At 44.1% G+C, this 24,720-nt stretch overlaps 1 long non-coding RNA gene across 3 annotated transcripts in view; it reads right to left on the reverse strand.

Annotated features, from left to right (window-relative positions):
• LOC115081740 overlaps positions 1–24,720 on the reverse strand; it is a 277,577-nt gene that overhangs the window by 235,823 nt on the left and 17,034 nt on the right. Inside the window, exon 2 of one of the 3 annotated variants that reach the window (XR_003853868.1) lies at positions 2,326–2,408. The exons of the other annotated variants lie outside the window; for them this stretch is intronic. This is a non-coding gene — a long non-coding RNA (uncharacterized LOC115081740). The remainder of the gene's footprint in view (positions 1–2,325; positions 2,409–24,720) is intronic. 3 annotated transcript variants of the gene reach the window in all.

The following is a 24,720-nucleotide window of genomic DNA, read 5'->3' on the forward strand; positions in this document are numbered from 1 at the left end:
TTTGAAGCCCATCCTCTACTTCTAAGCCACACCCATTATGAAAAATTGGACCCACCTGAGTGGGCTCCTCCTTCCACCGTATGGATCCCCCGTGTTCACCCCATAAGTATTGTGCATCATCATGTGTCAGGAGCAGGGGGGACTGACCCCTGGTGCTCCTTTGCCTAAGAAACAGCTTTTGTAAGTTTGTAATAAATGTAAATTCCATACATTATTTCCATTTAATATGCTCATGAGGCTTTTTACCGCAAACAAACACATTATCACAGTTTAGTAAACAGATTCCTATGTCTTAAGAGACCATCTTATTATGAACGTTAAGGACATTCTGTATAGTATTCTATTCCTAGCATGCCCAATAGTGCTGTAAAATCTCCAATGTAATAAACCATAATTTTCAGCAAGCCCTTCATCCATCGTTACATATTCCATAGGAATTACCTGAAACCAGAAACATATAGCTAAGAACTGAAAGGTCCAGTTAGTCTGCCTAATATATTTCTGGTGCAATGCCAGACCCCAGTTGATCTCAGTCTTTTCCCTCACTCTATCCCATGCTTTCTTGAATTTCTGCTACTGTTTTTGTCTTCACATCCACTACTGGAAGGCCATTCCATGCATCCAGAAACTCTTCCAGGAAGAAATATTTTCTGATGTTACTCCTACATCCTCTCTTTTGAAGCCTCATACATTGAATTAATTTTTCTAGAACTTATTTCCTTTGAAGAGGTTTGGTTTTATAGCTTTTCAGGTATTTAAATACCTTGGATTTACAGCTCTGCTTTTAATTGAAAGCGTTTATTTTACATATTCATATGAAACCTTACACTCTTAACCTTAAGAATATGCAGTTTAATTGTCATGTGGCTTGATTAATAGAGTTCTGCTATACATGAAAGCTTCTATACATAGATATGTAGAAACTATGCAGAGTCCCTTGCCTTTTTTAACATATAAAACAAATGTTAAAAACAAAAATTTCCAAATCAACTGACTTGAGTAAAATGGGGAGCAGAAAGGTTATCCAAATAAAGTTACCAGATAACTTTAACCAGATATTCAGTGAACCATACAAGATAAGGGTTCCTCTGAATACACCAGATACAATATCTGTATAACTTTAGGATGGATATCTGTCTGACCAGACTTACTCAACTAACTTTGAATATTGGTGCTGCATGACCAAAATGGAACAGTGTCCTGGGAACACTGCACACACCACCTCTTTGTATTCAGGGACAATTCTTTGTGGGTAACAAATTGTCCAGACAAAATTTAAGTGTGAGTGGGGCAGAAAATGTAAAACTCTGGGTTTATCCAAATAATTTCAAAATGTATCCAGAGAAATCCTCTGAATACTGACCTCTAAGTAATTGTGGATGGCTGATTTTTTTCTAACACAATACGTAAATGAAGGCCCCAGTGAAACTGAGTTCCTAATGAAAAAAAAATAATCTACTAAAACAAAAACCAGCACTAAACATAACTACTTTCTTAGCAGTAAATGGCAGCAGTAGCAGCAACACTAGTATGTTCCTTTTCAGAGCCATCCATCCATAAACATGTGCAGACTCCTGGATCCATTCACACACTCACTGATTCTCACTCAGGTTTTTCTTTCATTGCTTTCTGAAACTGGTTTATCAAGGCCGTTAGCCCCATTTGGTAGATTAAGATTAATTAATTGGTGAATCAATCAATTAATTAATTGGCAGGAGGAAAAGCAGAAGATGTTACATCTATAGCCAACACCCATACCAATAAATTTTCTTTCACAAATCAAAGAACCATTGCTTAAACATGTGTCGCAATGAAAACACCTCAGACGGTCTTCAGGGTGAAGCGTGCTCTCCCAGGCTTTTGGGAAGGCTGCTCTTTTATTGTAAATGATCTCATAGTATTTGATATGATACATACGTCACATATTTTCCTGCTACAATATTTCCACATAAATGTTTATGCTGACCTTTTACTACGTGGGTGCAAGTGGGCAGTAGGTGCAAGCGGTCAGTCTTCAGGCAGGGAGGGGGGAGGTCATTAGCTGGTCATGAGGCAATGGTACTGAGCTACCTAGGTGTGAAAAGCAAGTAGGTCATGAGCTATTCTGGGGCTGCAGAAAAGCTTGCACTAGATGTTTCCTGCTGACTTCCTGTTAGCTGGGGGCTGTACATATGCTGCGGTCAAACATTTTCTTTATACTAAGAGTAGGTGTTAAGGAAAAACCAGTTAGAGATGGCAATGGAGTTTTTTCTTTCCATGACGTGGTTTTCCAGCGAGCCTGGAAAGCAGAACTCCTATCCCACAAACATGTATTTGTTTATTTACCTTTTTTGATGGATGTATAGTAGGTCAGAAATATTCTTTCCAATTCTTATTCATTTTCTCTCTTGCCATCTCTTATTTTCAAACTAAGCGGAAAGAATTAAATTTAAGAGGTATATATTGTCACAACTCAGTCTCCTTCAATCACTGGATTCACATGGTTCACTGCCTTAGGCAATACTTGTATTGGGGATGTAGCAAACAAGAGATTCTAAATGAACACATTAATAAACAAAAAAATGTATGTGCAGGCCAAAAAATATTGTATTGTATTGTTTCATTTTGTTTCATTGGAGGTTCAAATTCTGTATCATTCAGAGGGTGAGGGGGCATCTTTTTTTGTTGTTATTTTTATAGGTTTCAGAAAATAGTATGCAACATTTCTGAATAGTGCACTATTGCAAATAGTGGGGGAGATTTTCAAAGGGTTACGTGTGTAACCCTTTAACCCCTCCACTCCCCCCCCCCCCCCCCCCGTGCACGCCGAGCCTATTTTGCATGTTATAAAATTGGGTGTACATTTGTGCCCGCCGGGTAGAGCGCACAAATATACCCCGCGTGCGCTGCTTTCAAAATCTGCCCCAGTGTGTGCTATTCAGAAATAGTGCATACTTAACATAATAGAAAATAAAACCAGATTTGTGGGGGTTTTCCCTATTGTTTCATTTTTAAAACAATATGAAAGGATACAGTGTTGTTGACATTGTCTAAGTCATTTCAAAATACATCCCTACAGTCAGTTGGGTTTCAGGATATCCACAATGAATATGCATGAGATACATTTGCATGCATTGAGGACTCAATATATGCTAATTTATCTCAAGCCATTCTAAATGGGTGGCATAAAAAAAAAGAAGAAATAAACAATAGTGGATAATCAGAAAATCTGTCTGGCTGTGGAATCCTCAAGACAGCTTTTGGAAGCACTGCATTGCAATAACAAGAGTTTAGCCCCTCTCTCTCTCACTGTCTCCTGGATATTAAGTTATGTCTCAACTTTCATTAGCTTTGCATACCATCATGCTTGCCTGGCAGGACTAAATCTATGGTGATTTTAAGCATTCCTATTAGCATATATGATGTTTTGTCCACTTAAGCTCTGTTACTTTTATCTACCTGTAATATCACAGATATAAGCAAACATTAGTTATCCAGCAGACACCACTATATTGCAGTAACAATTTCCCCTGTTCTGGAGCTTGAAGATACTGAGATCAAGGGGCTCCATATGGGGATCAAACCAAGTTGCTGGAAGAAACTTTAACCTCAAACACAGAAGCCCAACTTGTCAGTAATTAAGTCTTACTATGCATATTTTAATTTTATTTTCAAGGTGAACCTTCATTGTTTTTCCCCAGCACAATTGAGTAATTAAGCAATACAGTTCTTAATTAGATGCTGTAAATGAGCATAGGGAATCATGTATAGAATTTTCATCCTACTGTTCTTGCGTAGGTGTTCACATATTGCTGCAATTGCAAATATATTCTGAATAGTAATATTAACTACTGTCACATTTTTTCTTCAAAGTAAACTATACAAATCAATATCATCTCTAACTGATAGTTAAACTACTCATTTCCAAAAATGCTTGAAAAACAGATGAAAGGTAGCAATGCTGAAGCACAATTCATTAGAGATTTCCCAGGGTGGGATTAGCATTTTTTTTTTTAATGAATGGGTATAATAAAATGAATGAGTCCATTTTTTGTTTCATTTGGGACCCCTGAAATAAATGGTGGATGCCCACAAATTTAACAAAAATGTGTTCCCATTCAAGGCTGTGCCACATTGAAATCCATGGCTGTTCTCAGCAAGTCACAGTTGCATTTAGGGGATAATTGGTATCTACAGCAAACCCTCTTGCCTGTATGACATAGAAGTCTCATCGGAGCTGAGACAGTACAATTTGCAAGGAGGCCGGATGGAGGACAAATCATGGTGAAGCATCTGGGTCAAGTGACCCTGACATCTTCAGACAAAAAAGGTCTAACCATGAGCCAAAAAATAAATGATTTACACGGATTCATTTAGCAGAGAAGGATCTCTTTTCAGTAGCTCTCTGAGAGTTAAAGTAGGCTGCTTTCAATAGTCTCATTCATTGAACTGAAAGACAAAGGCAGTGGTACTGATTTCTGTATTCACTGGAGGCAGGGTAGGAGTGGAGTGGAGACTGAAGCAGTACCAATGATTTTTATGTCTCTATCTGATGAGGCAGTGCAGGGAATTTATCTGCTATAAATTGAAGTGGATAAAACTAAGCCTTGTCAGCCTTCTTGGTTCTGTTTCTAGCAGTTGTTTTGTTTGTGCAAATGGAGTCAGTCAGCAGTGTGCACACATACACTGTATATATGTCTGTGTATAATTGGGGGTGGGGAAAGAGAGATACAGAGGCATTTTTGCACACAGAATTGCTCTGGAAAAAGAGAGAGAGACTGAATTTATGTCAGCCAGCACTAGCAAGCTGCTGCTACTAACTCTCTGGCCAACTCAATAAGACCCATGTTAAAACGGGCACTTGTATTGAGCCCACACATGCACAGCCACGCACAGCCCACACACACACACACACAGCCACATCCCCTGGGCACCAGATGCACTATATAAAAAAGTGTGTGCTAGGGAAGAATTGTGCATCCCTAGCACTTAAATGCATCAGGTGCCCACAATTAAAACTGGCACTCAATGCGAGCATCCGTTTCTATCCTGCTTCCGGCCGATTTTGCTGAGGTTGCTGGATGTCCATAGCTAAGAGCCCCTTGCTATTGTGCATGTACATTGTGAGTGTACATTGTGCGGTCCAGAATTCTTTTTTCTAAATCAAGCCCATACACTTTTATTTTTAAACACTGCAAACATTAAATTTAAGTGTTACAATGACACTAACTAAGGAGGAAACAGAGAGGACCATATTGTATAATTTCTCACGAGCCTTTGACTTGCGGATTGACAACGCCGCTTCCAGGGCTGAAGAAACATTTGCTGCATTAAAAAGCGTGCGCTGGATGCCCTGCAATGTTTTGCATTGAGGGTAATAGCTAATAGCCTCATCTACATGGGATTTACATGTGATGAGCACTATCGGCTACACATTTGTTTGGGTGCGTGTTTTGATGCGCTACTCTCCTTATTGCATTGGATCCTAGTCTAACGCATCCAAAACGCATATCCAACCACGTGTAAACCTGTACACTGGCTGAGCACGCTTTATTACAATGGCCCCTTTGGTTGGCAAGTTGGTTCTGTGCTTCCTAAGCAGTGGCAAGAACTCAATCTGTAACACAGGGGCAAAGACAGGTGCAGCAGAAGTGCAATGCCCAAAACCAGCAGCAAACTCCTCGATGATTACTGCTTTTGATGTAATGGAGGCAGTATTTTCAATAGCTAATTGTGAACAAAATTCTTGTCTGGGACTCCCTGAATCAGAAGATATTGATCGAAGAGAAAGTAGATGTAGAAAATGTGGAAGGTCTAATATGTAGTATCTTATCCTTCAGTGAGCTAATGGGGGAAGATAGATGATACTGACAGTGTTGAGAAAAACCATCAGAAAGAGCAAGCAGTGCAGGTATAGAGCATGATTGATGACCCTTGTCTTTTTCCTCATGGCCCACCCTTAATCTCAACTCTGTACCAGCATCAGCCCACCCAGGATGTAGAGAAGAAATTGTGCCAAACATCCCTGGTCTGGAATTATTTTAAAGTGAGGGAGGACATGCACTTTGCTCAGTATATTAACTTCAATAACGCCATCAGCTGATGGAAAATACTGGAGTATCTTACAAACACTGGTATGCAGTATCACCTGCAGAAGCAGCACATGCTTGTATTGGCAACAGGGAAGAGCAGCAGTTCCAGCCTTGGCACCCCTTTTACTACTCAAAGCCATAGATCCAAAGCTGATCCCATGTCTTCTTCCACAAGTCAGGTGGAAAGTCAGCAGCTTCCTATCATGCAACTACAGCAGCAACATACCTTGGAGGAAATGGGGTGGTATTCTGTATTACGGATGTGAATCGTTTTTTGATGATTTAAAATATCGTCCGATATTTTTTAAATCGTCAAAAATCGTTAAAGAGTGCGATACAAAAGAAATTCCCCCAATTCATTGTGAAAAATCGTTAATCGGGTTTGTGCCCACTAACGGGAGTTATTTGGGGGGAGGGCGGGAAAACCGGCACACCAAATCAACCCCTAAACCCACCCCAACCCTTTAAAACTAATCCCTTACCTTCCCCCACCCTCCCAAACCCCCCCCAACACGTTTTAAAATCACCTAGTGGTCCAGTGGAAGCCCCAGGACCAATCGCCCACTCTCAGGCCGTCGGCTGCCACTAATAAAAATGGTGCAGATGGCCCGATAAAAAAAAACCCACCCCAACCCTTTAAAACTGACCCCTTAGCCTCCTCCACCCTCCTGACCCCCCAAAAAACTTTTCACAGGTACCTGGTGGTCCAGTGGGGGTCCCTAGAGCAATCTCCCGCTCCCAGGAGCGATCTCCTGCTCCGGGCCGTCGGCTGCCACTAATCAAAATGGTGCCGATGGCCCTTTGCCCTTACCATGTGACAGGGTATCTGTGCCATTGGCCGGCCCCTGTCACATGGTAGGAGCACTGGATGGCCGGCGCCATCTTTAAAAATACAAATGCTACACACTTTTATCTCTCTCCCTGATGGCACACTGCTGGGTGCAAGCCGAGACTGGCATAAGCTCTAGCGGGGACCAAGCATCAGAGTTTTGAAGGGCTCTACTGCTCACCCATGTGATGGATAGCCCTCAAACATCATGCAATATCCTATCAGATATAAGAAAGATACTGACTCTTGATATTGCCATGAAAATCTTTGTACACTTGCTGCCTCACTCCTGGATCCACATTCCCATCACGTCACTCCTGGTATTGCTTTGCTCCTTTTGGTGTTTTGGGATTTTGATGCAATTTTTCCTTCTGCCTCACCCCCTCACAGTACATCTTGGGGCCTTGCTACCAATCTTCTTGCTGTGTTGCTCTATTCCTACCATTTCTGATTTTAATTTCAAGTGCCAGTGCTGCTTCTGCCACTCCAAGCCATTCTTGGTACCTTATGGCACTTCTGTCTCTGCTCCTGCTGTCTTTGAGAACCTTTCCAAATTCCATTCCTTTGTAGTACTTGCTTACTCTTTGACTTGCTCTGACATGCCCTCTTAAATCTGGCTTCACATTATGATTATTGGTTTCATCTGGTATTTAGCTTTTGATGGATTGTAGGAATGCGTAAAGCCCAGGCACTCCAACCATTCCAGTAAGTTCCCTCTGGCTTTTTAATCAAATAAGATAGACACATATCTAGAACTGATTTTGACATGTCAGAAATGTTCAAAAAACAATTTTATGAACACAGACAGATTCAAAATTATTCCTACCCAACCCGCAAAATCCTCCCTGAGAAAACGCGCCCTATCCACAGCGGGCCCGTCACTCTGGAACTCGCTACCACCAGACCTCCGCCTTGAGCCATGCCATACCACTTTTAAAGTGAAACTCAAGACTTGGCTCTTCCTACAAGCATTTCCAGAGAGCTAAGATCAAGAAATAATCTACCCTCCTGTCCTGTAGCATCAATGTAATGTTCATCTGCCTTATTTATTATTTGCTTAATTTAATTTATGTATTCAAAGTTGAACTTAGTTTGTTATCTACCCATTATAGATCAATCGTTTGTTATGTTTCACGTAACTCCATATAAATCGTTTAATTTGTTTCATGTAATTCCATATAAATTTGTTTGAAATGTTCCTTGTAAACCGCCACTCGGCGGTAGTTATTTCAGTTACCTGTGAACCGGAGTGATATGTATTTTATACAGGAACTTTCGGTATATAAAAATAAAAAATAAATAAATAAATAAATGTGTCCCCTTCTCTCCATCAACCTTCCTCTATTACAATACATTCAGCCAGAGTCTGGTTTAACTTCCCCTGGGTCTTTACAATTTTCTCATGAAAATGACCTAAGTGGTCACACAAATCCACAAAATAAATGTTTCATGTCTTACATGGAACTAGATGATTCATTATGTGATGTATTTTCTTTAGATAAACAAACAATCACCTTCCTTACATCCTTCAAGTCCCTGGAATATTTAGTGACAAAGCAGCCTTTCCTCCTGCATTCCCGTTCTTTTTCCATTTATGCTCTAGGCGTCTGCCAACTAGCTTCAAAAAACGCAGATCAGCTGAAAACCCCAGGGTGGTTCTTTCCCCCCCCCCCCTGGACACAAAGGTAGATGCAGATGCAAGTTCCTGCAGGGAATGGCAGGGGCAGAGGGCTTGGTAAGTATCTTGCTCTCACTCTGCCTAGCTATTTTGCTGCTGAAGCTACACTTGGGGTCTTGCTGCCCCTTTTCCTTGCCTCCCTGCTCCTGATGTACCTCCTTGGAGGTCTTGCTGCCACTCTTTCCTTGCTGTTATTCCATTGTGCTATAACTCGGGGGGGGGGGGGGGGGTTCCTGCTGCCCTCGGTCTTTCCTCCATTCTCCTGATGAACCACTTTAGGGGTCTTCTTGATGCTATTCATACTAGTTGCCACACCTCAGATTCTACACCTTGGGTTCCTTTATGCCAGTGGTCCCCAACCCTGTCCTGGGGGCCCACCAGCCAGTCGGGTTTTCAGGATATCAACAATGAATATGCATGAGAGAAAATTTACATGCACTGCCTCCATAACATGCAGATTGTCTCTCATGCATATTCATTGTGGATATCCTGAAAACCCGACTGGCTGGTGGGCCTACAGGACAGGGTTGGGGACTACTGCTTTATGCCACACAACCTTGCTGCCATACCGCAGACTGTACACCTTGGGTTCTTTCTGCCACTCTGGCTTGCTACTATATTCCACATGCTATACCTTTGTGGTTTTGCTGTCACTTTACCTTGCTACCATACCCCAGACTCTTCACCTCAGCATGTTCTTGCTACTGTGGGTGGCTGCAATGCACCTCTCATGTTGTCTTGGAGTCTTCATGCCATTCTTTGTACTACTTTGTATCTCTCTCATTGCCCGTTTTTGTTTTGTTCTGTTTTGTTTTGCCCCCTTTTCTGCTTCTATTCATCCTCATGATGCCTTAGGATATTCATGCCACTCTTAATGCCACTTTTCCCCTCTTGCACTGCCTTTGGGGCTTCGTGGCACTTTTTTGAAGTCTTGGGGTATTCGTGACACTTTTCCAGCTGCTTTGCTCCTCTGACAGTGCCTTGAAGAACTCATGCCACTGCTGCAACCCTTTTGCTTCTATATGTTGCTTTAGTCTACTCATGCCACTTTTGGTGCCACTTTGACACAGTCTTGCTACCCTTGAATTCTCTTCCCCCTTCTTATGTTGTCTATATCTACCCATATGTCTCAGTAAAACTGATTAGAAAATTACAATTTTCAAGCTCAAAATAGGCTGCATTGCTTCCCCAAAATGAAACAAATCAACATTTCTTTTTCACTTGAAAATAATGAAATGAATGGAGGTGACCTACAAAATGAATAAATGAACTGAAATGAAAATTTTGCCTATGCACATCCCTATATCAGGCACTAGACAACAAGTCCATGCAGCTCTGGCTGCTGAAGAGTTAACACACTTTGGTGGGATTTAGTAATTATAGATATTGATTACTTTAAAAATCATTGCACTGACAGGATAAGAAAAACTCACTTTTTTTTTCTCACAGTTTAGTTCTTTTATTTCTCACAAGATGGATGAGTTAATAAACAGGGAGCAAGCACTCCCATAAATTCAGCATCTGTAATATTTGTCACCTTTGGAATTACTTGGTTGATAGGCGCATCCTTTATGTGAATTCACAGGAGAGGAGCCAGTGGATTTTCAGAGAAATCCTCATTTCTTGTTGTGATTAATACAGTGTTTATGTTTAAAAAGGCAGCATCATTAGGCAAAAGCTCAGTAAAAGAGAATGGCACATCTTCGGCAAGACGCCGTACATTGTGGTTTTCTTTATGCCAAGAGCATGTACTTTCTTATAGTGCCAGGACATTGCCATCTCCTTCATATCCTCAAAAACATCTTGTTTTGGAGTAAATTAATTGTGTTTTCCTTGCTGATGATAATGATGATTAATTTATATAAAAAAAAAAAATGTGGAACCACTTTCCCAGAGAACCATCTAAGGTGGTGAACAATCTTACTGGTAACCAGCATTAAAAACATGATTTATATAAAACAAAAAAAATAAACAAAATTGTAGTAAAAAATAGGTATTATATAAAGGAGTCCATAAAAGGAGCTGATTGTGAGGATTTGCAGTGGACATCTCAAAACTGGGGGATTGGGTGTCTAAATAGCAGATAAAAGGGTTAATTTTCCCTATAATCAACACCTTGCACTTGTCCATATTAAATTTCATCTGCCATTTGGATGCCCAATCTTCCAGTCTAGCAAGGTCCTTCTGCAATTTATCACAATCTGCTTGTGATTTAACTATTCTGAAAAATTTTGTACCATCTGCAAATGTGATTACCTCACTCATCATATTCCTTTCCAGATCATTTATAAATATATTGAAAAGCACAGGTCCAAGTACAGATCCCTGATGCACTCCACTATTTACCCTTTTCCATTGAGAAAATTGACCATTTAATCCTAATCTCTGTTTTCTGTCTTTTAACCAGTTTGTAATCCATGAAAGGACATTGCCTCCTATCCCAAATGCCTTCTGAAAATCCAAATACACTAGTACATCTACTGGTTCATCTTTATCCCCTTCAAAAAAATGAAGCAGATTTGTGAATCAAGACTTCCCTTGGGTAAATCCATGCTGACCGTGTTTCATTAAACCATGTATTTCTTTATGCTCTAAGATTTTGATCTTTAGAATAGTTTCCACTATTTTTCCTGACACTGGTCTATAATTTCCAGGATCATCCCTGGAGCCCTTTTAAATATTGGGGTTATATTGGCCACCCTCCAGTCTTCAGGTACAATGGATGATTTTAATGATAGGTTACAAATTGTAACTAATAGATCAGAAATTTAATTTTTGAGTTCTTTCAGAACCCTCAGATACATACCATCTGATCCGGGTGATTTGCTACTCTTTAGAATGTCAACCTGGCATACTACATCTTCCCTGTTCACAGTGATTTGGTTCAGTTCATATGACCCATCACCCTCGAAATCATCTCTGGAATTGGTATCTCCCCAACATCTTCATTTTAAACACAGAAGCTTTCATTTTAAACACAGAAGCAAAGAATGTATTTAGTCTTTCTGCAATGGTCTTATCTTTCCTAAGAGCCCCTGTATTACTGTAATGCCATTTATGTTGGTCTCCCTGATTATTCTCTGAGACCTTTACAAATGCTAATGAACTCTGCCATATGCTTGATCACCAGTATATGTCATCATGAACACATTACTTTTCAGATCCTCTCAAAAGCCTTTGTGGGACATCCCATCATTTCAGTAGGCCATCTCTCTGATACTAGGAACTGTGCCTTTTCAATAGCTGACCCAATGCTATGGATCTCCTTGCTTGAAACATTAAATATTAAACACAGAGATGGTAACTTTGAAATATGCATGATTGTGCCTGTGGAAGAGGGCATTTTTGCAATGTGTATGTACAAGTTGTAAAATGAGAGTATATATATGCAGCTGGTTATACTTTTACATTCGCATATGCATGGGAGGGCCAGTAGGGGCTGGGAGTCTGTAAGAGGTTAATGTGGAGGGGAGCCAGTAGGAGCTGGGAGTGAGCAAGTAGTACATGGGGGGCCAGTAGGGGGCTGGGAGTGGGTAAGTGGTGCATGGTGTGACAGTAGGGGAATGTATGTAGTGATACGGCACTAGGGTGCCAGAATTATTCAAAATGTAGCTCCAGAGTAAATATGTTTGCCTGTATAATGTTATTTATATTAAAAAAACATATTTTAATATACATATATTGTTACGCTCGGGCTGTGTTCTGGTGTTGTGAACACCACCTTCTGGAGTGACTCCAGGTAGAGAGAGATAGGGAAGCCTGGAAAGTCTCTGATGATGGTGACAGTGGAGCAGCGTAAGGCTGGAAGCAGTGTCAGAGTCCAGGCTGGGTCAGGGCAGCCGGCAGGCAACAGTGTTAGAGTCCAGGCTGTGTCAGGGCAGGCGGCAGGCAACAGTGTCAGAGTCCAGGCTGGGTCAGGGCAGGCAGCAGGCAACAGTGTCAGAGTCCAAGCTGGGTCAGGGCAGGTGGCAGGCAACAGTGTCAGAGTCCAGGCTGGGTCAGGGCAGGTGGCAGGCAACAGTGTCAGAGTCCAGGCTGGGTCAGGGCAGATGGCAGGCAACAGTGTCAGAGTCCAGACTGGGTCAGGGCAGGTGGCAGGCAACAGTATCAGAGTCCAGGCTGGGTCAAGGTACCTAGTAGTAAGGCAAAGAGCCCGAAGACCACACACATGGCAGGGCAGAGGGCCGAAGGCCTCAAACGCACACAGTAGGACAGCGGACCCGAAGGCCTCACTCACACATCAGGGAAGAGGGCCCGAAGGCCACACACACACGGCAGGGCAGAGGGCCCAAAGGCCACACACATACGGCAGGGCTGGGAGCCCGAAGGCCACACACTCACAGCAGGGCAGAGGGCCAGAATGCCACACACATACGGCAGGGCAGAAGCAGGGTAGAAGGCCCGAAGGCCACACACAGCACAAGGCAAGGCAAAGCAGGGTAGAAGGCCCGAAGGCCACACATAGCTCAAGGCAAAGCAAAGCAGGGTAGAAGGCCCGAAGGCTACACACAGCGCAAGGCAAAGCAAAGCAGGATAGAAGGCCCGAAGGCCACACACAGCGCAAGGCAAGGCAAAGCAGGGTAGAAGGCCCGAAGGCCACGCACAGCGCAAGGCAAAGCAAAGCAGGGTGGAAGGCCCGAAGGCCACACACAGCGCAAAGCAAAGCAGGGCCCAAAGACCACACGCACAGCAAAGCAAGAAAGGTTAGAGCAGGGAGCCCAGGTGAGCTCGATGCCGAAGCACCGAGGGAACTGCCAGGCAGGGATATAAAGGGAAGTCCAGAACATAGAGTGAACAAGGGAGATGGACTGGGCCCGTCAGGAGAGCCAGTTCTAGAAGGACCCCTGGTGGTAAGGCGGTTGCACAGCAGCCATAGCCATAACAGTCCCCCCCCACTTAAGTCCTCCCCCTCCTCCTGGGTCCCAACTTTGCAGGGGGTACTGAATAATGAAGGCAGACCCCTCCTGGGTTGATGCGGCAGGTTCAACTCCTTCCTGGGGCAGTAAAGCAGTCCATAACTCCACCTGGGGTGAAAAGGGGGACACAAACCCCACCTGGGGGAGCAAAATAGTCCGTAACCCCTCCTGGGGCAAGGCGGCAGGGTTAGACCCTTCCTGGGGCAACAAGGCAGGTACTGACCCCTCCAGGGATGGCAGCAGGACCGGTCCGGACCCCTCCAGGAACGGCAGCAGGCCCAGTCCGAACCCCTCCAGGGGCGGCAGCTGGACTGGTATGGAACCCTCCAGAGGCAGCGGCTGGACCGGTACGGACCACTCCAGGGGCGGCAGCTGGAACAGTATGGAGCCCTCCAGGGGCGGCAGCAGCAGGACCGATACGGACCACTCCAGGGGTGGCAGCAGGCCCGGTATGGACCCCTCCAGGACTGGTATGGACCCCTCCAGGGGCGGCAGCTGGACTGGTACGGACCCCTCCAGGGGTGGCAGCAGCAGGACCGATATGGACCCCTCCGGGGCGGCAGCAGCAGGACTGGTTCAGGCCCCTCCCTGGGTGGCACGGCAGGCTCAGGCCCCTCCCGGGGCACAGCAGTATGTCCAAGCCCCTCCGGAGGTGGCAGGGCAGGCTCAAGCCCCTCCTGGGGTACAGTGGTAAGTCTGAGCCCCTCCTGGGGTACAGCGGTAAGTCTGAGCCCCTCCTGGGGCACAGCAGTAAGTCCAAGCCTCTCCGGGGGTGGCATGGCAGACTCAAGCCCCTACCAGCGCACAGCAGTAAGTCCAAGCCCCTCCTGGGATACAGCGGTAAGTCCAAGCCCCTCTGGGTCGGCAGGGCAGGCTCCAACCCCTCCCGGGGAGGCATGGCAGGCTCAAGCCCCTCCGGTGTGGCACGGCAGGCTCAAGCCCCTCTGGGGGCGCAGCGGTAAGTCCAAGCTCCTCCTGGGGTACAGTGGTAAGTCCAAGCCCCACCTGGGGCGGTAGGGCAGGATCAAGCCCCTCTGGGGGTGGCAAGGCAGGTTCAAGCCCCTCCGGTGGCGGCAGGACAGGCTCAAGCCCCTCCGGGGGTGGCAAAGCAGGTTCAAGCCCCTCCAGGGGCGCAGCGGTAAGTTCAAGCTCCTCCTGGGGTACAGCGGTAGTCTGAGATGGTAGAGTAATGAAGTCAGTTGTGGATTGTTGACCAGTTATGGGAATCATTATGCTGGAGTGAGAGGAGGATAAAGACTGGGCTGTAGAGGACATGGTAAATAAGGACAGATTCTTAAACCCCAGATCATGGTTCCTTGATTCTGCAGCGGAGACTTGCAGCTTAGAGAAAACACAGGCTGCTTTGGGCCGTCTTGGGAAGGTGCTCATTAGTGTCCGATTGGCAGCTGTGGGAAGCAGAGCCCTGCTAGATTTAATTACTTCCCTCTACTTCTGTTTCTGGTGCTCTAGCGTGGAAGTTATAGAAGCCTTCTTAACCAGGTGAGTCTTGAATTTTCCTGAAATATCACTTACTTCTTGGTGAGATGTTTTATGAAAGGATGTACTGGCATTCTTTGTTTGCAAACTGCCAATAGAGAAAACCTTAGTAGGAACAGAAGCATGATATAGTGTAGTAGAACTGGTTGAGCTTTCTGGAGAAACAGCTGGCCCGTTAGTTGTGCAGCAGGGGCAGGGTTTGCCTGGAGGCAAAAGGCACGGGAGACAAGAGCAGGTCCACCATCCTGGTCTAGAAGTACTACAATTTAAACACTCCTGGTAGACCGAAACGTTCCTCTTGTGACAACTGCTACATACACAGTGTTCTTGATCAGAGAGTTGACAGGCAAGACAGTTCTGGTAACTGGGATAGTTTAAGGTCTGGCAACGAGCACAGATATAAAATCTTGGAGGCTGAGGCATATTGTGACTAGTGAAAAAAAAGTTGACTCACCGGTTTAGCACAAAGACCTATCTCTTCCCCTGGAAATTGATGGCTTCGGCATACTGTTACGCTCGGGCTGTGTTCTGGTGTTGTGAACACCATCTTCTGGAGTGACTCCAGGTAGAGAGAGATAGGGAAGGCTGGAAAGTCTCTGATGATGGTGACAGTGGAGCAGAGTAAGGCTGGAAGCAGTTAAATTCCAGGCTGGCTCAGGGCAGACGGCAGGCAACAGTATCAGAGTCCAGGCTGGGTCAGGGCAGGCGGCAGGCAACAGTGTCAGAGTCCAGGCTGGGTCAGGGCAGGTGGCAGGCAACAGTGTCAGAGTCCAGGCTGGGTCAGGGCAGGCAACAGTGTCAGAGTCCAGGCTGGGTCAGGGCAGGCGGCAGGCAACAGTATCACAGTCCAGGCTGGGTCAAGGTACCTAGTAGTAAGGCAAAGAGCCCGAAGGCCACTCACAGGGCAGGGCAGAGGGCCCGAAGGCCACACACATACGGCAGGGCTGGGAACCCAAAGGCCGCACACTCACAGCAGTGCAGAGGGCCCGAAGGTCACACACACATACGGCAGGGCAGAAGCAGGGTAGAAGGCCCGAAGGCCACACACAGCACAAGGCAAGGCAAAGCAGGGTAGAAGGCCCGAAGGCCCCACATACAGCGCAAGGCAAAGCAAAGCAGGGTAGAAGGCCCGAAGGCTACACACAGCGCAATGCAAGGCAAAGCAGGGTAGAAGGCCCAAAGGCCACACACAGCGCAAGGCAAAGCAAAGCAGGGTAGAAGGCCCGAAGGCCACACACAGCGCAAAGCAAAGCGGGGCCCAAAGACTACACGCACAGCAATGCAAGGAAGGCTAGAGCAGGGAGCCCAGGAGAGCTCGATGCCGAAGCACCGAGGGAACTGCCAGGCAGGGATAGAATGGGAAGTCCAGAACATAGAGTAAACAAGGGAGATGGACTGGGCCCGTCAGGAGAGCCAGCTCTAGAAGGACCCCTGGTGGTGAGGCGGTTGAACAGCAGCCATAGCCGTAACATATATAACATTATACAAGCAAACATATTTATTCTGGTGCTATATTTTGGACAATTCTGACCTTAATATTTATATAGTAACAACAAATAGGGAAATGCAGCAAATTTCAATGAGTCCCAAAACAACTTCAGCGTTGTGAATAACTCCTTGCTAAACATAAACACCTCTAAGCGCTAAGCGTCTAAGCATATGAATTCCGCCTTAAATACGTCCCTCCCGATGCAGCCGCGTTTGGCAAAACACGGGTCCGTGTCGGGGGACCTTGCCTAAAAAATGTGCCTTCTTGAAGCAATGGAGTTGCCGCCAATAAAGAGTTAAATTTATTCACAATGCTGAAATTGTTTTGGGACTCATTGAAATTTGCTGCATTTCCCTATTTGTTGTTACTGTATGTTTGAAGTGCAGTACCTTGCTCCATTTTTTTTTTTTTTAATATTTATATAGCCAGTCATACATTGTTAGGGCCTGTTGTTTAGTTCTTCATACTCCACAAAGCTGTCCCCTCTATGTAAATGGATATACCCCGCTGCCTGAACTGCACAGCTACCTTAATAGTGACCTAGGGTACTAGGGCCTTTCAATCAGGCTGCCTGTGCAGATATACTTTTATTGCAGGTGCTATTGCATCAGTTCTATGTATAGTAATCAAGTACAAAAACCATGCTAAAAAAAAAAAAAGCATTTCCAAGCCTTGAATAAAACCTCCTCTCACTAGCATTAACTCGTATGCAATAATGGAATGTAAACACGAATCAACCAACCTCAAACCCTCTCTCACTAATTCCTGCTGAATATTTATCATACTATTACCATTCACAACTGTGTCATATTTATTCATTTGATTACCTATGTACCGTTTCATAGTCTTATTTTTTCACTTGCTATTCTAATGTATCAATAGGCTGAAATGTAAATATTGTGCTGTTCAATTTCTCCCCTTCCATCCCAAGTTTATTTTCCTTGTTTTTTGTAACTTTCCCTCTCCCTTTTTCTGATTCACTGTATTTAAAGTTCAAGGTTCTTATTGAAAATATTGTTTTTTACGTTACGTTATGCTTTACACTCCTTGTTATTTGTAAACCGGGTTGATGTGATGCCTATCATGGAACTCGGTATAACAAAAACAATAAATAAATAAATAAATAAATAAATAAATAAATGCTACCCACTTCAGACATCAGATGGATACATTATGACATACAATTATGGAAGTCTCTTTTACAGTTATAGTGCACACTCACATTTTTCATCCTAATCCTTCCTATTGATTGAGGACCTAAAGGAGAAGGATAGACAGCTGTGGAAGATGAGGTGGTTGGACTGGCTGTGGGCTCAGTGGGCTGGGGCTGGAGGTACGTTCTTCTCTAGCCATATTCATAAAGTCTGTATATGTTTTGTTTCTAACAGCACACACACATGGGTCTTCTGCTCTGCATGACCCTGCCTCTCCTTTCAGCTTTCAAAAATCCTCATTCACATACACAAATTCTCATTCATATATCAAAAATGCTCTCAGAGTCACAGGCAGCACTGTCATAAGTTGTTCACTGAAAGGTGCCCTCTGGTCTAGCTGGCAAACCTTCAGGTTCTTCACAAACACTCAAACATTTCTTTGCATGCAAATGATATGGGCCTAATTCAACACAACTGGTATGTACAGCCTCATGCCTCCATATGCATTGCTATGTCGACCATTACCCTTCACCTCAAACCCTGTCACAGAATCAAACACACATGTAAGGCACCATCAAACAACAGCCAGCTGAAATAAGTATGCTGAATTTCAAGGATTTATCTTTCAGTTAGGCACCACATTTAGAATGTCATAGGCTCATACCTATTAGCTTTTCCTTTGCCCTATAACTTTCCAACTAGAATAATACTCTCTAACAGAATGGAAGCACTTAACACACAATTGCTGTTCTCTTCACAGAAGAGAACTTGTTGCTGGAGGAGAAGGAGTAGGAGCAGGAGCCTGAGGAGACTGCCAGCAATGACCCAACCAAAGACACTACGGATACAGCTGCTCACCACTGGGGAGTAACAGACTACTCCTACCCTACCCCTACCACCATCAGGAGGAGAAGTGGCAGAGATTGCAGTCTCCCCATGCCACAGCACCTTCTCCCTATCCAAGTAGGGCTTCCTCCCCTTTTGGAATGGTATAGTAGGGATTCTGAGACCTAGACTGGACAGCCTTTGCTGGGCGAGGGAGGTGCACATTGATCTCTGCCTCTTCCAGCAATATCAGCTTGCCTGGCTGGAGATCTAGGCTCATTGTATGGAGCACTTGCTCCAGGCAATGATTCTGTTTCTTAGCAGCAGTTTGCACAGCCAAAGTAGATAATGCTAGAACAGCTTGGGGTGATACAAGCAGCCCTTGGGGGTATGACTGAAGCATCTGTGCATCAAGCTGACATCCAGTGATGCCAGACCCTGGTGCTGCTGCCCTTGGCTTGATGCATGGGAATGTTTCATCCAGGCCCCTAAATCTTCTGCTTCTGGCCTCCCTACTCTCCAGCCCCTTTTTTAGTTTTTGTATATAGTTTTGGTCCCTAACTTTTCCCACCTCTAAGCTATTTTATATTAATATTTAAAAAAACATTTTGTAATTATTTTTTTTAAAGTATTACATAAAAATGTGTTATATTTGCATCTATGTATGTGTGTCCTTTCTTTTGTAGGGCTTGATTAATAGTGATTAATAAATAATAGGTTGCCAGGGTTTATTTTGTTTAATCCAATGCTAATGGTGCCTCAGTGCTGAGAGTCTCAATTCCTCTATCAATCCCAGGAGTCAAGACTCCAACAGGCTAATGCAATAATCTTGGTGCCATAGAGGTAAAAATTCATAATAAAAACTTTTTAAATATATCCGAAGCAAGAAACCTGTGAGGGAGTCGGTTGAACCATTAGGGAAGATAAGGCCATTGCAGAAAGACTAAATTAATTCTTTGCTTCCGTGTTTACTAATGAGGATGTTGGGGAGATACCAGTTCCAGAGATGGTTTTCAAGGGTGATGAGTCAGATGAACTAAACCAAACCACTGTGAACCGGGAAGATGTAGTAGGCCAGATTGACAAACTAAAGAGTAGCAAATTACCTGGACCAGATGGTATGTATCCTAGGGTACTAAAGGAACTAAAAAATGAAATTTCTGATCTATTAGTTAAAATTTGTAACCTATCATTAAAATCATCCATTGAACCTGAAGACTGGAGAGTGGCCAATGTAACCCCAATATCTAAAAAGAGCTCCAGGGGTGATCCAGGTAACTATAGACCAGTGAGCCTGACTTCACTGCCGGGTAAAATAGTGGAAACTATTCTAAAGATCAAAATCGTAGAGCATATAGAAAGATATGGTTTAATGGAACATCAGTTGAGGATAAGAAATCTGAGAGTGGTAAATTTTCCTCTTACTCGTCTTTTGTCCCATTAGAAATGTTTAAGACATTTTTGAAAGAAGTTTTAATGTACAAAGATGAAGAAATTCCTAGTTTGTCAAAAATGTATTATTTAAGGAAGAAAAGGGAAAAGAATAAACTCGGTGACAGTCCAGAATCACCTCCAAGTATTGGTATATCAACCTTCTTGGAGGAATCTCTGGACTTAATCGAGAATAGGGCAACCCTTTTTATTACTTTTGTGTCTGAACAAGATAAAGACAAACTGTTCAGAAAGTTCTTTGTATATAAGGATGTCTCTTTCTGTGGATCTAAGGTTCAAATATTCCCGGATGTAGCCAGAGCCACCCAAGCCAGAAGGAAAATCTTTCTGGCGTTAAAACATCGAGTAGTGGCATTGGGAGCATCTTTCTTCTTAAAGTTTCCTTGCTTATGTTATATTAATTATAAGGGGAAAAAATTTGGATTCTCCGATCCAGTTCACTTAGAGACATTCTTATTGGATAAATCAGTAAGTGAAATTGAAAGTTAATGGTAAAAGGACCTTGTTAAAATAAATTGACTCCTGTCTCCATTTATGGTTGTATTGACTAAAGAGAGCCTCCTTTTTTGATTATAAGGGACTCAAATTAGACATAATTTCCTTGCTAATTGTTGAATATTCTCCCCCGTATTATGTAATGTGTATTGTGGTGAATGAACTGTGATACATATTTGTTATTATTTACATGATGTAATCATTTAAAAACTAATAAAGAATAAATTACAAAAAAAAAAAAGTCATGGGATAGGAAGTAATGTCCTTTCGTGGATTACAAACTGGTTAAAAGACAGGAAACAGAGAGTAGGATTAAATGGTCAATTTTCTCAGTGGAAAAGGGTAAACAGTGGAGTGCCTCAGTGATCTGTACTTAGACCGGTGCTTTTCAATATATATATATATATATATATATATATATATATATATATATATAAATGATCTGGAAAGGAATACGATGAGTGAGGTTATCAAATTTGCAGATGATACAAAGTTATTCAGTGTAGTTAAATCACAAGCGAATTGTGATATATTACAGGAGGACCTTGCAAGACTGGAAGATTGGGCATCCAAATGTCAGATGAAATTTAATATGGACAAGTGCAAGGTGTTGCACATAGTGAAAAATAACCCTTGTTTTAGTTACATGATGTTAGGTTCCATATTAGGAACTACCACCCAGGAAAAAGATCTAGGCATCATAACACTTTAAAATTGTCAGCTCAGTGTGCTGCAGTAGTCAAAAAAGCAAACAGAATGTTAGGAATTATTAGGAAGGGAATGGTTAATAAAATGGAAAATGTCATAATGGCTCTATATCGCTCCATGGTGAGATCGCACCTTGAATTCTCTGTACAATTCTGGTCGCCACATCTCAAAAAAGATATAGTTGCGATGGAGAAGGTACAGAGAAGGGCAACCAAAATGATAAAGGGGATGGAACAGCTCCCCTATGAAGAAAGGCTGAAGAGGTTAGGGCTGTTCAGCTTGGAGAAGAGACGGCTGAGGGGGGATATGATAGAGGTCTTTAAGATCATGAGAGATCTTGAATGAGTAGATGTGAATAGGTTATTTACACTTTCAGATAATAGAATTACTAGGGGGCATTACATGAAGTTAGCAAGTAGCACATTTAAGACTAATCGGAGAAAATTCTTTTTCACTCAATGCACAATAAAGCTCTGGAATTTGTTGCCAGAGGATGTGGTTAGTGCAGTTAGTGTAGCTGGGTTCAAAAAAGGTTTGGATAAGTTCTTGGAGGTGAAGTCCATTAACTGCTATTAATCAAGTTTACTTAGGGGTAGATTTTAAAAGAAGCGCGATCAGCCTACTTTTGCTTGCGCATCAGACTCAAGCAAAAGTACGCTGGATTTTAGTAGATACGCGCGGAGCCGCGCGTATCCACTAAAATCCTGGATCGGCGCGCGCAAGGCTATCGATTTTGTATAGCCTGCGCGCGCCGAGCCGCGCTGCCTCCCCCCGTTCCCTCCAAGGCCGCTCCGAAATCGGAGCGGCCTCGGAGGGAACTTTCCTTTGCCCTCCCCTCACCTTACCCTCCCTTCCCCTACCTAACCCACCCACCCGGCCCTGTCTACACCCCCCCCTTACCTTTGTCGGGGGATTTACGCCTCCCGGAGGGAGACGTAAATCCCCGCGCGCCAGCGGGCCTGCTGCGCGCCGGGCCGCGACCTGGGGGCGGGTACGGAGGGCGCGGCCACGCCCCCGGGCCGTAGCCACGCCCCGTATCCGCCCCCAAAACGCTGCCGACACGCCCCCGCAACGCCGCGCGCTCCGGCCCCGCCCCCCGACACGCCCCCCTCCGAGAACCCCGGGACGTACGCGAGTCCCGGGGCTCTGCGCGCGCCGGGAGGCCTATGTAAAATAGGCTTCCCGGCGTGCAGGGCCCTGCTCGCCTAAATCCGCCCGGTTTTGGGCGGATTTAGGCGAGCAGGGCTCTGAAAATCTACCCCTTAGGGAATAGCCACTGCTATTAATTGTATCAGTGGCATGGGATCTTCTTGGTATTTGGGTAATTACCAGGTTCTTATGGCCTGGATTGGCCACTGTTGGAAACAGGATGCTGGGCTTGAAGGACCCTTGGTCTGACCCCGCTTGGCAATTTCTTATGTTCTTAATAAAATAGGCGCTAGTTTTCTCTGCACATTTCGTAATGCCATTATTATTATTTTGTGTAAACTCCTGATGCAGTAAGCTGATTATATGATAATGTATCTGAAGTGTATAAATGGTAAGAAACTGCAAACTTTGCATTTAGCAGCCCATTTTCACCAGGTAAGAGGGTGGAGGTATCCCTGACAGGCTATCTGGGTAAGTGATTGCTGCTGCCACTTACTCGGAGAAGTCAGCTATAATATGGGTAAATGGGGGTGGCTGCCATCACTGTTTTGGAATATTTGTTATCTTTCTGTTAAGGTTTTGACTGTTTTTATAACAGTGCTGCAAACCTAACTCCAGCTGTAACTAGGGGTTAGCTTTCCAGTGCAAAATAAGGTGTGCTCACAAGATGCAGTTTCTGCATAAGAGAGAAATGCTTAAGGTTCTCATTGGCATGGGATTTCCCTGAGATGGCACAATACAGTACTCTCATTTGGTAACACACATTTTCTGTATGCAAAACTCCTTGTTGCATTGGCATTAATAACTTTTGCCCACAGAGAATGTGTGTTGAAGTGCATGCAGAAAAGGGCTCCCCCTATAGTTTTGTAACAGGGAAAGGAAATTAAGATGTTGTTAAAAGTAGCTTTATGGACAAAATTTATAAATGCTGTTTCCTGATTTTGGTATTCATGTAAAAGTGAAATATGTAATATTGAAACTTGAAAATAAATAAAAAAAAGAAAAAAGAAAAGGGTATTTACCTGAACGCACCTTTCTGCATAGGCCTGCAAGTGGGGGTCCTTAGATGTAAATAAATATAGATCTTACTAACAGTTTTCCAGTCTGTCTCAAAATCTTTCTTTCTTATCCAAAGTTGGCAAGGAATCCCCTGGAAAACATAGCTGTAGATGTTCCTCTGTCAGGGCAGGATGAAGGGGCATCCAAAGCTAGGGGTGTGCATTCGTTTTCGCCGTATTGGCGATCCACAATGTAAATTGCACTATTCATAGTATTCGTGGGGAAGCGGAACGTATTGCGATTCCCCACGAATACACGAATCTTCGCCGAATTATACGGCCACCTAAATAAAAATTTAAACAAACCCCCCACCCTCCTGAACCCCGCACGACTTACCAAAACTCCCTGGTGGTCCAGTGGGGGGTCCGGGAGCCATCCCCTGCACTCACACCCTCAGTGCCGGTTTCATCATGGCACCGATAGCCTTTGTCACAGGGGCTACCGGTGCCATTGGTCAGCCCCTGTCACATGGTAGGAGCACAAGATGGCGCCGATGGCCATGTGACAGGGGCTGACCAATAGCACCGGTAAGGCCTGTGACATAATATGGGCAAAGGCTATCGGCGTCATTTTGAGTACAGGCATCGGACGGCCGGAGTGCAGGAGGTCGCTCTGGGACCCCCGTTGGACCCCCAGGGACTTTTGGCCAGCTTGGGGGGGGGGCCTCCTGACCCCCACAAGACTTGCCAAAAGTCCAGCGAGGGGCCGGGAGCGACCTCCTGCACACCGGCCGTCCGATGCCAGTACCCCCTCCCAAGTAGAGAAAGGACACCAGAGAACCAGATTCCAGATGTTCTAATGGAATGGGACTCTCCTTCCGAACAATAACCACCTTCCATTTCATCCTCCCCCTCCTCTCTTCCTGCAAACCAAAGATGTCAACTTTCAAATAAATAAATAAATAATAAACTTGAATTGTTTCTGGTAGGTTAAGCACATTTTATAACTTTTTGGTGAGTACACTAGGGAAGTATTGGTGTTTCTGGTAATTATAGACCTTATACAACCATTTTTTATTATAGAAATGGTTAGGTAAGGGGTGCTTTTGGGAGGTTTGGAATGCATTATGGGTTTTCCATTATTTCCTATGGAAAAAATAGTCTTGACTTACAACCAACTTGAGTTACAACCAGCCCTCTAGAACAAATTGATTTCGTAAGTCAAGGGACCACTGTATACTAGACTTCCCCAGGGATTTAAAAATTCCTCCGTATTATTTTCAGCAGCCGTTGAAAAGATCCTTCAATGACATCACATTGATAATGCCATACCATACCATATGTTGATGGCTTCAGATACACTGCAGATACTTTGGCAGACAGTGGTTAAACTGATATGGGTCCTGGGGGAAGAAGGATTAGTGGTAAATTTTGCCAAAGCAAGAATAGGCTTTGAGAA

Source organism: Rhinatrema bivittatum, chromosome 1 (assembly GCF_901001135.1).
Source record: "Rhinatrema bivittatum chromosome 1, aRhiBiv1.1, whole genome shotgun sequence".
NCBI classification, from domain to species: domain Eukaryota; kingdom Metazoa; phylum Chordata; class Amphibia; order Gymnophiona; family Rhinatrematidae; genus Rhinatrema; species Rhinatrema bivittatum.